The sequence below is a fragment of the Prionailurus viverrinus genome, chromosome B1, assembly GCF_022837055.1.
Source record: "Prionailurus viverrinus isolate Anna chromosome B1, UM_Priviv_1.0, whole genome shotgun sequence".
Classification (NCBI taxonomy): Eukaryota; Metazoa; Chordata; class Mammalia; order Carnivora; family Felidae; genus Prionailurus; species Prionailurus viverrinus.
The window spans coordinates 173,213,243-173,225,381 of NC_062564.1; the positions used below are offsets into that span (position 1 = coordinate 173,213,243).

At 35.4% G+C, this 12,139-nt stretch overlaps 1 protein-coding gene across 3 annotated transcripts in view; it reads left to right on the forward strand.

The window, feature by feature from the left end:
• Positions 1 to 12,139, forward strand: part of SMIM14 (small integral membrane protein 14) — an 83,926-nt gene that overhangs the window by 9,013 nt on the left and 62,774 nt on the right. Inside the window, exon 1 of one of the 3 annotated variants that reach the window (XM_047855802.1) lies at positions 1,352 to 1,884. The exons of the other annotated variants lie outside the window; for them this stretch is intronic. The gene's annotated coding sequence lies outside the window, so the exon portion shown is untranslated. Of the gene's footprint in view, positions 1 to 1,351; positions 1,885 to 12,139 lie in introns of those variants that run through there. 3 annotated transcript variants of the gene reach the window in all.

Below are 12,139 nucleotides of genomic sequence, written 5' to 3' on the forward strand. Positions count from 1 at the left end.
CAGTTAATTTTTTTACATAGTATGTATTTTGTTGCTTTGTTACTCTTAGCAAAGGTAATATAAAAGAAACTGACTTGCTTAAAATTTTGAAGACAAAAAAAATCTGTGGTGTTTATTCAAATTTCATTTTTTAACAATATTGGTTTCTTTATCACATTGGGTCTAAGCATTTTTCCTATCATCACGAGTGGCATTTATGTGCATCTGTCTATAAATGTGTTATCTAGGTTGTAGCATGGATGAGAGGGATTACATGAATTGGGAGAGCAGTAACCATATTTCTTTCTGTTCAAGAAATCATATAAGCAAGCAAATGAATGAGAGAAAAAGTCTTGATTCCGCTCTCTTTGAATGATGTAAATTATTCACAAACTTGTAATATTACTTGTGATGTACTTCACAATTTCAGAACACACTAGTACTGTATTTTGTAACAAGAGCTGTTGAAAATTGCTTTCTTAACATAAGTAACCTGTATCCACTATGATTTGGTATTACATAGTATGGAATTTTTATATCATCTTCTGTTGAATTTTTCTGTTTGTAACTTAGGAAAAACAGACTTTTTTCCTTAGTTTAAAAGTTTTTTATTCAGGGGACGCCTGGCTGGCTCAGTTGGAAGAGCATGCGACTCTAGATCTTGGGGTCTTGATTTCAAGCCTCATGTTGGGTATAGAGATTACTTTAAAAAGTAAATTAAAAACTTAAAAAAATTTTTTAAATTCAGAACATGTCTAATAAGTATTCTTGTGTAAATTTTAGAAAACATTTTTAGAATATGAAAAATTTGGTTATGATATTGGATACAAAGATGGTTCATTTGAAAAGTTTTCCTTTATTTGACCATTCACAATAAATTTTACAGACCATTCACAATAAATAAATAAATAAAAGACTGAGAGAGAATCTTTGGGACTGTACAAAAGTAAGGAACATCCAGGGAAGGTCAGGAAATTCATAGGTGAGGGACCAAGATTCAGAACAGAAGACTTCTTTCTGCTTTGTATCTTTTATGCAGAAGAGCGATAGCTGAGCCCCAGGGGAATACAAACCTGCCAAAGCAGTATACAGAGATCTCAGGCTGAGAGTTCAAGATAAATTTAAAACATAAGGGCTTAAGACTTGAATTGGCCCAGAGCATTTTACAGCTTATAAAGCACTCTTACACATTCTTGCTTGATCTCGAAACAACCCTTTAAAAAGAATAGTTTCAGTTATGGCTCTTGTTTTATAGATAGAGAAAGTGAGGTCAAAGAGAAGCTAATTTATCCTTTTCTCAGCACTGCTGTAACTTGAATTGTTTATCTAAGATGTATTCTGCTATCCCATGATGTTTTAGCCTAGGGTGATTCCTAGAATACAATCAAATACAGGTAAAGGAAGAAAAAGGTCACTGAGGAAAGAGAAGGTAGTGTCTAAGACGTAGGGAAATCGAGTACATTAACTGAGAGTTTCTAGAATAGTGGTGGCAGCCCTGGGGTGGACCTTTTATAGAATCCTGCAGAGATATGGAGGAATTAAGGAGCTGAAGAAATTCTTGATGTCCTTGAAGAGTTAAGCTTTTAGAAGCGATGGGTGGAAGGTTAGTTGAGAGAAATAATTCTTTGATTTTGAGCTTTCTCCTGAGAGGTCACTTGTCTGTGACATTTATTTTGGCTGTTAATTATACACTGGTATGTAATTATTATTATATGAGTTAATTATAGTTAATAATTGATTGCAGCTCTTAGAGGTAAGGGATGCCTTTTATTTCTTTTATATCCTCCTCTGAACTCTTCTGCCAGTTAGTTAGTCCCCCGAAGCCTTGTTAGATATATACTTCAGAGGAAAGGAGAAGTGAGAGAAGACATGGGTTTGAATCACACCTCTGCTTTGTGACACTGGGTAAGTCACTGAGGCTCTCCGGACCTCAGTTCTTCTCTATTTAAATGAATAGGTGAGAACTGCTGCATCCCCAAAGTTTTAATAGTAACACTTGTGAAGTTGTGATTTGTTGAATTATGAGTAAATGAAGGCTTGTCATCCTCATACATGTAGGTAATGTATACCCTACCTATACAGTGATCTCTTGCACAGACCTATTGGTAACACTCATCTTGTTTCTTGTATACATTCCCATTACACTCTGTGGAAAATAAGTATTTTGTTGTTATTCTTTCTAGCCTGCTTTGATCTCTTCCTTTTGAATAGTATGCTCTTTCTAAAAGAGTGCCTTGAAGCTTTTTGTAATCCTGTAAAAATATTTTGTAAGAATTTCAGAGATGGTTCTTATTGTACTTTCTCTTACAAATAGCTCATTCTAGGTGGAACAATATAGGGTCATCCTATTGGATCAGTATAGGGAATATTGTAGGGAATTTGTAATTATAATTGCTTGGCTAGTAATTTGAGTTTGAAAATTTGTTGTGATAGAATTCAGGGAGTCTCAACTCCAAAGCACAGAGATTGTAATATTTAGGGTATATAATGGGATTTAATTTCAACATTTAAATTATTTTATTTTATTTTATTTTTTTGAAGTTTATTTAGAGAGAGAGAGCTCACATGAGCAGGGGAGGGGCAGAGAGAGAATTCTAAGTAGGCTCTGCACTGCCAGCACAAAGCCTGATGTGGGGCTTGATCTCAGGAACTGTGAGATCATGACCTGAGCCAAAATCAAGAGTCAGACGCTTAACCAGCTGAGCCACCCAGGTGCTCCTCAACATTTAAATTAAAAACATAAAATGTCTTTAACTTCTCCCAGACATAGCTTTAGCACAGTTTTTAGCAAATGATTGACTAATTTGAACTTGTGTCTGTATCCTTTTCTTGTCTACTTCCCATCAGAGATGCAAATGTAGTTTAAGAGAAAAGTAAGTCATTGATAAGAAGTAATAGGAAGTCAGTTGATAGTCATCTAATTTCTGTAGTGCTCTGAAGTTGTCTTTGTAAGATTGAAAGAAATGTCACTAGCATGATTGGTCATATCAGAAAGATGTGGAATGAGCCCTGGTCAGGAATTTACATTGTCACTTCCTGTCCAGAGTTCATCTCATACTAGATGTGTGATCATGGTCAAATTGCTAGCTTCCCTGAACCTATTTTTCTCATTTATATGTTATGTTATGTTATGTTATGTTATGTTATGTTATGTTATGTTATTTTTTAGAGAGAGTGAGTGCGGGCATGCACGAGTGGGAAAGGGACAGAGGCAGAGGGGGAGAGAATCTTAAGCAGGCTCCATGCTCAGCACAGAGCTGAATGTGGGGCTTGATCTCACAACTGTGAGATCACGACCTGAGCCGAATCAAGAGTCAGATGCTTAACCAATTAAGCCACCTTGGTGCCCCCTATTTTCCTCATTTAAAAACAGGGATAATTTTCCTGCTTTGACTTTGTCAGAAGGGGTGTTGATAGCATGTGAAAGTAGTTAAGCTGCAGGCAAATATAAACTACAGGTATGGCTATGTTTGCTTAAGATCCATTTCTGATAAAAGAATAGAGCAAGTGAATACGTGTTGTGTATGAGTGAATTTGAACACCTTATTACATTGAGATGTTGGATCATCTGATAAAATTAATCCCAACCGCTTAATTGTAGTATATTAGTATATAGTATGATAATGATATTTTACTCGAATTGATAGACAAATATTTTGTTCTCCATGTTTAATATGAAAGATGGCCAAAGTTTTGGGATATCTCTTCTCTTTTGTTTGGTCAGTTGTCTAATTTACTATGGAATAAAAACCTCTGCATAAAAACTTGGGGTCAGAAAGCTGTTTCTAGAAGGAAATTATTTTTAGAGGTGAGTAATTCCCTATATGATATGATTGGGAATAAGGTTAAGAATAAGAGTGGAAAGCAAACTCAAGTGTAGTCTCCCTGAATGTCCTGGAAGCAGTTCTAGCAGTTTCTGGCATTTAGTTCACTTTCTTGGTTTTATAACTTCCAAGTTTTCATCAGTAGAATTGATGCTTTTTAGAAAAAAATGCATAGAATACTTATTCTGAGTTCCCCATTTCATTGACCATCATTTCTATTTTCTGTCTTAAAAAACAAATTGCATGCATTCTAAATTGTTACTTTGCATTGTGCTCTTGCTGTGGGTGTTTATTTTTATTTTTTTGAAGGGAAAGAATTTTGATACCATTCTTGATCACTGTAAAGATTCGATTGGCTGTTTGAAAAGTTGATTTCATCATGAATCACTTTCTTAAAATCACAGTAGAAAGATTATTTTCATCCTTCTTGAAACAGCCTTGGTTATCCCTGCTTTCTCAAGAAGAGCCCTATGTTTGCATGGAGGGAAACTGAAGTGTGTTTTTTCTTTAAAACTGTAGTAAAAAAAAAAAAAAACCTTAAGTATGTTTGAAATTTTTGGTACTAAAAGGTAAAATAGTATAATGAGTTCCTGTGTACCCATCAACTGGCTTCAACAATTATTTAACTCATGGCTGTTTTATTTTGTGTATTCTTCCCCCTTGCAGGATTATTTTCAACTAGTTTCCAGGCATCATATCTCGGTAACTGAAAATACCTAGTAAGATCTCTCAGAGATAAGGACTCTTTTTAGATGTGTAATTGACATTGTAGTTATGTTAAAAAAAAAAAAAATTAGTAATTCCTAAATGTTATTTGATCCAGTCAGTATTCAGAGTTCCTTGTTCTTGCATAAATGTCCTTTTATAATGTTTGAATCAGGATTCAAACAAGGTCTGTACATTGCGTTTAATTAATTGATGCCTCCTAAATCTCTTAACCATATCCCTGCCATATCTTAATGTTTTATTTATTTACTTTTTGCCATTTATTTACTGGTAAATCTGAGTTAGTTTTCCTGGGTTTAGCTGCAGTATCCAGAAATTTTTTCCTTATTATAAGAGTTCATGTATGATCATTATATGATACTTCAAAAATAAAATGTGTAGGGATACCTGGGTGGCTCAGACAGCTCAGAACCTGGAGCCTGCTTTGGATTCTGTGTCCCTCTCTTTATGCCCCTCCCCCCACTTGTGCTCACTCATTCTCTCTCTCAAAAATAAGTGAATAAACTTTTTTCAAAAGTTAAAAAAAAATAAAATGTATAAAGGGAAAGGTAAAATCCTGTCACCTAGAGATACCCAAGGTTGAAGTTTTTGGTATGCATGCTTTCAACTTTTTTGAGTTTGTGTTTTCTTGTGCTTTTTTAACCATGTGCATGTGCTATGCTTATTTTTATATACTGTTTGATATACTTTAATATTGTGTTGTGATCATTTCCCCATGTCATTATGAAAGAAAATGAAACATTTGGCTGCCTAATACTTCATAGAATGTATCATAATTTAACCATTCCCTTTTACCCATTTAGATTGTTCTAGTTTTTCACTGTTATGAGAACCATCTTTGTACATAATTCTTTGTGTTTCAGATTTTTAAAAATAGAAACTGAGTTATTCAGAGGCCACGAACCTTTTTTAACTTCTAGATTCATATTGCCATAAAAATTATTATAATTTGTAATCTCAAATGCATTCTACAATTTACTTAAGAATCTGTTTGCGTATGCTCTGTTATTAAGATGCCTTTGTGAGCCATATTAGTTGAATGTGGTTTTTCCCCAATTCTTTTGCTCTTTTTATTTTATTTTATTTTATTTTTTTTAATGTACACGGTATTATGTTGTAAATTTGTTGGTATTTTCCATTGTGTGTGGTAGTTCTTCCACAATGGTCAAATAAATATTCACCTAAATTGCCTTCTAGAATTACTGATGGGTTTTTTCCTTCTTAACTGTTAGCAGGTTTTCCTAAGACCATTTATTAAAATACTGATTCCTTCATTCATTTGTGATTTAAGCTTTGATGTATAGATAAATATACATTTTGTGGTTGGTATGTTCAGAAAATTCTATAAAAAGAATTTATTTCTTATTTCCTAGGTTTACTTATTTACTAGGTTGTTGTATTATCTTTATCCCTCTCCTTCCTCCACCTTTGTTTTTCTGCTTGTCATCCCACCTATGATGTGCATCCAAGATGTCTTTGATTCTGGATTTGCCCTGTGAAAACAAAACTAGTCCAGTCCTTGTCTTTTTCCTTTTTTTCTTTTTTGTCTGTATATAGAAAAAATTTTTTTGAATGTTTATTTATTTTTGAGAGAGACAGAGACAGAATGTGAGTGGGTTAGGGGCAGAGAGAGAGGGAGACACAGAATCTGAAACAGGCTTCAGGCTCTGAGCTGTCAGCAAAGAGCCCAATGCAGGGCTTGAACTCAGGAACGGTGAGATCATGACCTGAGTTGAAGTTGGATGCTCAACCTACTGAGCCATCCAGGTGCCCCTGTGTATTTTTTTAAAACATTTTTTGTTAAAGTTTATTTATTTTGAGAGAGGGAGAGAACACGAGCAGGGTAGGGGCAGAGAGGGAGGGAGAGAGAGAATCCCAAGCAGGCTCCATGCTGTCAGCGCAGAACCCGAGTTGGGGCTCAAACTCAGGAACCGTGACATCATGACCTGAGCTGAAATCAAGAGTTGGATGCTTAACTGACTGAGCCACCCAGGTGCCCCTGCCTTCATTTTAAACTCAGTTTGACAAAGCATTATATAAACATTGATAGTTTGTGGTATTTATACTGTTATTTCAGCATTTTGATTTCTCTTTTTAAAGTTTCTACCAGAGAGTGAGTAGGAGCAGGGAAAGGTCAACTTTTTTTATTAAGTTTTTAATTTTAATTCCAGTATAGTAAACATACGGTGTTACATTAGTTTCAGGTGTACAATACAGTGATTCAGTAATTGTGTACATTACTCAGTGCTCACTCATCATGATAAGTGTACATATTTTTTAGGGAAAGATAAACTTTGGAAAACTGAGTTTGCAAAGAATGATTATCTCAGATTTAGGGCAAAGACTGATTTTACAAGTATCCATGTATATACTTAGTCATTTCTTGTTGATGTGATTTGTTTCATTTTGTAATACATTTACTTATAAAGTTTAGAAGCCCTTTTATTATATATTAAGTCTAGCCAACAAATTCAGCGATGACAGAGGGTCAGACAGAGGGTTAAGAAAATTTAGTATATTCAGTTCAAGAGAAAATTGAGATTCATTTATTTGTTCCTAGAGCTAATGGTTCTGGCAGTGGGAAGAACAAGAAACTTCCAGTAAGGTTATTCTTTTAAAAAGTTAATATTTTTTTTGAATAGTTCAGAAGTGTTGTTACTACCTCTGTCCCCTAGCTACCCTTTCCAGAGGCAACCAATTATATAATTACTTTTAAATACTAAATTCTTAAGGTTTTAGACTATTTGCAAACCTCTCTCTATAGATAAAAATTCATGTTTAAGTTATTAATGTGTGGGAGTTTTGGCAACAACCTTTAGTATTTTGGGTAGAATCATTTGTTTAATGTGTATATGAATGTTTATATGTATATACAAATTAACATACCCTTACGTAAATATGTAATTTGATTCAAGCAGTAAAATGTAGTATGGAAACTTAGGAAAAGAAGAAGAAAAAAACATCATCTGATCTCCTTAACAGAACAAGTACAGTCATTTTAACGTAACATAATTCTTCCCTGGGTTTAAATTCTGGGCATATAGTAATTCTACATACTTTTTTTTTTTCTTTAACCACAAGAATTTCACATTGCGCATACTGGATTTCTGACTCATTTCTTATGACGGAAATGAATTTTTAGTAATATTGCTCTTGGAAGCAGGGTAGGGAACTAACCTTTATTGAAGAAGAGAAACAACTAGAAATTGGCAAAAAAGTAGGGAGTTTAAATAAGGGTATGTATTTTTATAATTCAGCCTTGAGAAAAATAAAGGAAAAATCAAGTTGTAGTAATTCTGGATTGTTAGAACTGATTGTTTTCCCCTCCTCCTCCTACTCTTCCTCCTTTTCCGCCTTTTTTGTAAGTTAAGCGATAAACCCAATGTGGGGCTTGAACTCATGACCCTAAGATTAAGGGTTACATGCTCCACTGACTGAGCCAGCCTGGAGCCCTATTTTAAGGAATGGATCCGAGATGTATAAAGGATAGCTGACATTTTGTTATGTTTTTATGTGGATACCAGAGGGAATTTATTTTAAAAGGAAAGTTTGTGGTATGCTAAGTCATGCTAAGTTTATGTTGAGACCTCAGTGAAGCAGGGACAGCAGAGGCCAGAGACGCTAAGTCATAAAATGTAAAGGGATTGAAACATCGAAAGGCCTAGTATACAGTACTCTACTTCAAGTAAAAATTAATTTATTAGCCTCTTGATAGAATTATAGGGAGGGTGATCCCAAAAAGTTTCTGGAGAGCAATGGATAATTGTGGAATTAATAGTATATTACCCAATATTACTAATTTAAGATAAGTAAAATGTCAGTAATCTATTTCTTTTTATCATTTGTAAGGACTTTCCTAGGATCACCTGGAAGTAGTATTAGTCTGCTTTGTCTTCTCTGATCCGTGATAAGTTTTGTGTTCTTTCCTTGTTTTTGATGTCCTTGACAGTTTTGAAGGAGTATTGATTAGGTGTTTGTAGAATTCCTCAGTTTGGGTTTCATGATTTTTTCTCATGATTAGACTTAGTGTTTGGGGGGAAGAATACCACAGACATGAGCTGCCCTTCTCATCACATATTAATAAAGAGTACATAATATCAGCATGATTTATCACTCATGATATATACCTTGATCTTTTGGTTAAGGTAGTATTTGCTAGGTTTCTCCACTATAAAGTCACCTTTGCTTCCTATATTGTACTCTTAAATTTTTTTTTCAACGTTTATTTATTTTTGGGACAGAGAGAGACAGAGCATGAACGGGGGAGGGGCAGAGAGAGAGGGAGACACAGAATCGGAAACAGGCTTCAGGCTTCGAGTCATCAGCCCAGAGCCTGATGCGGGGCTCGAACTCACGGACCGCGAGATCGTGACCTGGCTGAAGTCGGACGCTTAACCGACTGCGCCACCCAGGCGCCCCTCCTATATTGTACTCTTTATAAGTAAGTCACTAAGTCAAGTCCACACTCAAGGTCAGAGGAGAGTTAAGCTTTACCTCTTCGAGGGGTTAAATCTACTTACAGTATTTGGAATTCTGTACGGAAGATTTATTCCTTTCCATTGTTCTGCTTTCCCCGCTCTGTTGGAGTATTTAAAAATAAATCACAGATAAAACACATGTCAGTGACAAGAACATTTTTAGAGGTTCTTTCTTTCTTTCTTTCTTTCTTTCTTTCTTTCTTTCTTTCTTTCCTTCTTTCTTTTTTTTTTGAGTAACTCTACACCAAACACGGGGCCTGAATTCACGGCCCCAAGATCAAGAAGCATGCTCTATGGACTGAGCCAGCCAGGTACCCCTGCAGTTTTGATACATATTGCCAAATTACTTTTCCAAAGTGTTGTAGCTATTAGCTGTAGGACTTAGCAGTATATGAGTAAACTTTCATTGAACTTTCTGTGTTTTGTTTTCAGGTAAAAGTTTACATTGATTTGCAGGTATTTGATGACATAGTTAAGGTGAGGTTTTTTTTTTAATTTTTTTTTTAATGTTTATTTATTTTTGAGACAGAGAGAGACAGAGCATGAACGGGGGAGGGTCAGAGAGGGAGACACAGAATCTGAAACAGGCTCCAGGCTCTGAGCTGTCAGCACAGAGCCTGACGCAGGGCTCGAACTCGCGGACCACGAGATCATGACCTGAGCCAAAGTCGGCCGCTTAACCGACTGAGCCACCCAGGCGCCCCGAGGTTTTTTTTAAAGTAAATTACCTCCCAATTTGGGGTTCAGATTCAAGATCAAGAGTCCCAGGCTCTACCACCGAGCCAGCCAGGTGCCCCAGGGTGACTTTTTTTTTTATGTTTGTTAATTAACTATGACTCTTTATGGGAATTATCTTTTCCCTTTGGCTTTACCTATTTCAAAAAAATTTTAGAGCCTCTCTTGGCTATGTTAACTCTTTGTCTTTTAGAGATGTAAGAGATTTATTTACCATTTTGCTTACTAGCTGTTAATATTTATATATTTATATTTATTTATGTTTATTTTTGAGAGAGAGAGAGACGGAGTGTGAGCAGAGGAGGGGCAGGGAGGGAGACAGAATCTGAAGCAGGCTTCAGGCTCTGAGCTGTGAGCTCAGAGCCCTATGTGGGGCTCAAACTCATGAGCCATGAGATCATGACCTGAGCTGAAGTCAGACACTTAATCCACTGAGCCACCCAGGCGCCCCTAGCCCTTAATTTTAATGATCTTCAGGGTTTTGTCTTTTATTCAGTTTTCATGACCATATCCTCTTTCTTAGTCTTGTTGTATTTAAAATTTTTTTCTCTTGTTTCTCTTACATTTTACCTATTGGTAGGAAATTTGCTATCCATTGGTTAAGAAGTAAACAATTTAAGGCCATTTATAGGTAAAGTTCATGTAATGGTAATTCCATTCCAATTTAATGTGAGAACTATTATAGGTTAATCTAGGATATGATTGGGTTATATCCTTTAAAAATTCATGAGTGAATCTTCCAGGCATTTTGTGTTAAAAGTACTTTTAAAATATTTACTATTTTGCAATGTATTATAAAAATTGCTAACCCATTTGAAAGCGACTTTTATCACCTTGAAACCTATGTTAACATTTTGCTACATTTGGGAATTTTTGTTACTCCCAGGTATTTGTAAAATACTCTCTCTTAAAAGAATTTAGAATATAATAGTGTCTTAAAAGGATCTCACCAAACCAAATATTTTCTTCTGTAAGAGGAACCACTTACAGAAAATGAAAACTCACATATGCATACTAACATAGAAATGCTTTCTTCCCGAAATCTTTAATGGCTTGGAAGACAATTTTTTTTTCACGTGAATCCTTGACCTCTATGGCAACAAAAAAATAGCTCCAAAATAAAAGAAAATTTAAGTAATTTAAATAAAATTATCAAAATTTAAGTAAATTTAAGTAAAATTATCAAAAGAAAATCTAGGGTTCGTTGTTACTCTTGTAACAATGTCATGTAACGTCTTGTAACAATGTCATGTAACGTGTCAGCATGTCAACGTGTTAGTTAAAACATTTAAAGAAAATGTAAATACTTACAAATATTATTTCATATGGTCATTGGATGTTCTTTTCTTCTTCTTTTTTTTTTAAAGTTTATTTTAAGAGAGAGGGTAGGGGAGGATCAGAGAGGGAGAGAGAATCCCAAGCAGGCTTTGCAGTGTCAGCATGGAGCCTGATGCAGGGCTTGACCCCATGATTCATGAGATCATAACCTAGCCCAAATCAGTAGAAAGCTTAGGCAAATGAACCACCCAGGTGTTCCTGGATGTTATTTTCCATTGCTGTCTTAGGATTTTAGATCTGTTTTTTATGGTTTGTAAGTGTATTAACTCTTTAGCTAATAGTCTGAGAAATAGATAAATGTTTAAAAAAATTTTTTTTAATGTTTATTTATTTTTGAGACAGAGAGAGAGCATGAACAAGGGAGGGGCAGAGGCAGAATCTGAAACAGGCTCCAGGCTCTGAGCTGTCAGCACAGAGCCCGACGCGGGGCTCGAACTCACGGACCGTGAGATCATGACCTGAGCCGAAGTCCGACGCTTAACCGACCAAGCCACCCAGGCGCCCCGATAAGTGTTTAAATAGAAAAATATATAGGGCGCCTTCATCTCAGGTCATGATCTCCAGGTTCAGGAGTTTGAACCCCCTCATGGGGCTCTGTGTTGACAGCTTGGAGCCTGAAGCCTGCTTCGGATTTTGTGTCTCCCTCTCTCTCTCTGCCCCTCCCCCGCTAGCACTCTGCTCTCTCTCTGAAAAATAAACATTAAAAAAATTAAAAAGAAAAATATGTAAAAATAGAAACTTATGAATCTGGCTCTGGAGCCACCTAGAAGGAAGAGAGGCGAATAACCTATAAAAAGTTCTCAATCTTACTCTGATATGGCAGTTGATAAATATTCAATAATATAAACTGCTAAAATCAATAAGACAAAATGTTTGAAGAAGAAATATAAATGCCAATATGAAAAGATATGCAGCCTTATTGGAATTAGGAAATTAAAAACAATGATATATGTTTTGGGGGCCTGACTTTTTTTTTAGTATATCCATATATAGTTGAGCATATCCATGTTATTGTACTATCAGTGATAATAATACTGTATATAATTACTATGTTATACA